The following is a 4,213-nucleotide window of genomic DNA, read 5'->3' as shown; positions in this document are numbered from 1 at the left end:
AGGGTGGAAGGGGGCCAAGGACTTCAGCCACAACCGCCTGACATCTGCATCCAGCCCAGCAATGACCAAGCTGCTGCTAGAAGCTCCCTGGTCTCCCCTGCCAGAATGAGGAGGGTGCCATGGGCCTCCATCACATCTCCTTCTCCTTCCTCCTTCCCGCCAGCTCCTCCACAACAATATCTTAGAATGAGGCATGGAGCTGGGAGAAGCTGAACCCAGCCTCAACCATGCAAGCTGCCACCACCTCCTCAGGTCCCACTGGGGTCCTGAAGAATGGAGCTGGGGGAGCTGAACCCAGCCACAACCAGGTAAAGAGCACACCTAAAACACCATTTCCACGTGGGTAGCCCACCACAGCCACCGCAACTGCCATGGCTGCCACAAAAGTGCTAACCTGTATAGCAGCAGTCACCAGCCACCATGCAGATGGTATGCCAGACTCTCAATGGCATTGACACAAGGAGAGGCACCAGAAGAGACAAAAAAAAAAAAAAAAAAAAGAGTTCCTTTCTTTCCACAAAGTACATTCCAGAGTAATAGAAGAAGCATCTGACTAATGATAGCAGGAGAGGACTTGATCACACCTGTCTCAGTACCGGACAGATCATCTAGACCATCAACCAAAAGAGGAACAGTTAATCTATCAGATGGAGAGAACCAATCTATATTTATTAGAGGGGGGAGGGGAAAAGGAAAGAGGGAAGGGGAGAGGATGGAAGGGGGAGGGGGAGGAGAGATTGGATAAGGGGCACGAAGAATAAGTATGATTTGTAACAATGAAGATATTAATAAAAATAAATTTTAAAAAGACCCCAATTTTTTTATGTTAATAAATTATGTTATTGTAAAATAAATTAATTAGTGTTTGAATTTGTATATTGAATTTGATGACTGCTTTTTTCTAGATACTTTTAGGAACAATCTGTTTCTAGAAATGATTGATTTTTTTAACTAGTGCAAATAAAGAAAATGTTATATTTAGTCTGTATTGATAGTAGAAAAACGTGATTTGTTTACTCATCTTTGCATTCAAATGGGTTATTTTTGTGAATAACACATATTAATATATAATACATCAGAACCATTTGTGTTGTTAAAATGTGTGCTGATGTTACTTATAAATTTTCTCCTTAGAGTAAATTGAACTTATACATTTAAAATATGTAATATAGTTTAGATTTTGAATATTTATTTATTTATTTATTTATTATTTATTTATTTATTTATTTTATTAATAATTTTATTTTGTCGATATACATTGTGGCTGATTATTGCTCCCCATCACCAAAACCTCCCTCCCTTCTCCCTCCCCCCCTCACCCCCAACAATGGCCTTTCTGTTTGCTTGTCGTATCAACTTCAAATAATTGTGGTTGTTATATCTTCTTCCCCCCCCCCCCCCGGTTTGTGTGTGTGTGTGTGTGTGTCTGTGTGTGTGTGTGTGTGTGTGTGTGAATTTATATATTAATTTTTAGCTCCCACCAATAAGTGAGAACATGTGCTATTTCTCTTTCTGTGCCTGACTTGTTTCACTTAATATAATTCTCTCAAGGTCCATCCATTTTGTTGCAAATGGCAGTATTTCATTCGTTTTTATAGCTGAGAAGTATTCCATTGTGTAGATGTACCACATTTTCCATATCCACTCATCCGATGATGGGCATTTGGGCTGGTTCCAACTCTTGGCTATTGTAAAGAGGGCTGCGATGAACATTGGGGAACAGGTATACCTTTGACTTGATGATTTCCATTCCTCTGGGTACATTCCCAACAGTGGGATAGCTGGGTCGTATGGTAGATCTATCTGCAATTGTTTGAGGAACCTCCATACCATTTTCCATAGAGGCTGCACCATTTTGCAGTCCCACCAACAATGTATGAGAGTTCCTTTTTCTCCGCAGCCTCGCCAGCATTTATCGTTCATAGTCTTTTGGATTTTAGCCATCCTAACTGGGGTTAGATGGTATCTCAATGTGGTTTTGATTTGCATTTCCCGCATGCTGAGTGATGTTGAGCACTTTTTCATATGTCTGTTGGCCATTTGGATATCTTCCTTAGAGAAATGCCTACTTAGCTCTTTTGCCCATTTTTTAATTGGGTTGCTTGTTTTCTTCTTGTACAGTTGTTTGAGTTCCTTATATATTCTGGATATTAATCCTTTGTCAGATATATATTTTGCAAATATTTTCTCCCACTCTGTTGGTTGTCTTTTAACTCTTTTAATTGTTTCTTTTGCTGTGCAGAAGCCTTTTAGTTTGATATAACCCCATTTGTTTATTTTTCCTTTGGTTGCCCGTGCTTTTGGGGTCGTATTCATGAAGTCTGTGCCCAGTCCTATTTCCTGAAGTGTTTCTCCTATGTTTTCTTTAAGAAGTTTTATTGTTTCAGGGTGTATATATAAATCCTTAATCCATTTTGAGTTGATTTTAGTATACGGTGAGAGGTATGGATCTAGTTTCATTCTCCTGCATATGGATATCCAGTTGTCCCAGCACCATTTCCTGAAGAGGCAGTCCCTTCGCCACTGAATAGGCTTGGTGCCTTTGTCAAAGATCAGCTGACAGTAAGTGTGTGGGTTGATTTCTGGATTCTCTATTCTATTCCATTGGTCAGTGTGTCTGTTTTTATGCCAGTACCATACTGTTTTGGTTATTAGAGCTTTGTAGTATAGCTTATAGTCAGGTAGTGTTATGCCTCCAGCTTTATTTTTTTTGCTCAGCATTGCTTTGGCTATGCGTGGTCTTTTATTGTTCCATATAAATGTCTGAATAGTTTTTTCCATTTCTGAGAAAAATGTCTTTGGAATTTTGATGGGGATTGCATTGAATTTGTATATCACTTTGGGTAGTATGGACATTTTCACTATGTTGATTCTTCCAATCCAAGAGCATGGGATATCTTTCCATCTTCTTGTATCCTCTCTAATTTCTCTCAGCAGTGGTTTGTAGTTCTCATTATAGAGATTTTTCACCTCCTTGGTTAACTCAATTCCTAAGTATTTTATTTTTTTGGTGGCTATTGTAAATGGGCAGGCTTTCTTGATTTCTCTTTCTGCATGTTCACTATTGGAGAAAAGAAATGCTACTGATTTTTGTGTGTTGATTTTGTATCCTGCTACTGTGCTGAAATCATTTATCAATTCCAGCAGTTTTTTTGTAGAGGTTTTAGGCTGTTCGATATATAGGATCATGTCATCTGCAAACAGGGACAGTTTGACTTCATCTTTTCCAATCTGGATGCCCTTTATTTCCTTCTCTTCTCTGATTGCTCTGGCTAGTACTTCCAACACTATGTTGAATAGGAGTGGTGAGAGTGGGCATCCTTGTCTAGTTCCTGTTCTTAAAGGAAAAGCTTTCAGCTTTTCCCCATTCAGGATGATATTGGCTGTGGGTTTGTCATATATGGCTTTAATTATGTTGAGATACTTTCCCTCTACACCTAACTTATAGAGGGTCTTTGTCATGAATGAGTGCTGAACTTTATCAAATGCTTTTTCAGCATCTATAGAGATGATCATATGGTCCTTGTGTTTGAGTTTAGTAATATGGTGTATCACGTTTATTGATTTGCGTATGTTGAACCAACCTTGCATCCCTGGGATGAATCCCACTTGATCGTGATGAATAATTTTATGTATGTGTTGCTGTATTCTGTTTGCTAGTAATTTAGTGAGGTTTGTTGCATCTATATTCATCAAGGATATTGGCCTGTAGTTTTCTTTTTTGGTTATATCTTTACCTGGTTGTGGTATCAGGATGATGTTTGCTTCATAGAATGAGTTTGGGAGATTTGCGTCCGTTTCAATCTTTTGGAATAGTTTGTAAAGAATCGGTGTCAATTCCTCTTTGAATGTTTGGTAAAATTCTGCTGTGAATCCATCTGGTCCTGGCCTTTTCTTTGTTGGGAGCCTTCTGATAACAGCTTCAATCTCCTTTATTGTTATTGGTCTGTTCAAATTTTCTACGTCTTCACGGTTCAGTTTTGGGAGCTTGTGTGTGTCCAGAAATTTATCCATTTCCTCCAGATTTTCAAATTTGTTAGCGTATAGTTGTTTATAGTAGTCTCGAATGATTCCTTGTATTTCAGATGAATCAGTTGTAATATCGCCTTTTTCATTTCTAATTTTTGTTATTTGAGTCTTCTCTCTTCTTTTTTTTGTTAGCCATGCTAATGGTTTGTCAATTTTATTTATCTTTTCAAAAAACCAACTTTTT

Source organism: Cynocephalus volans, chromosome 1, assembly GCF_027409185.1.
Source record: "Cynocephalus volans isolate mCynVol1 chromosome 1, mCynVol1.pri, whole genome shotgun sequence".
Taxonomy (NCBI): Eukaryota; Metazoa; Chordata; class Mammalia; order Dermoptera; family Cynocephalidae; genus Cynocephalus; species Cynocephalus volans.
Note: the sequence above shows the minus strand (reverse complement) of the source record.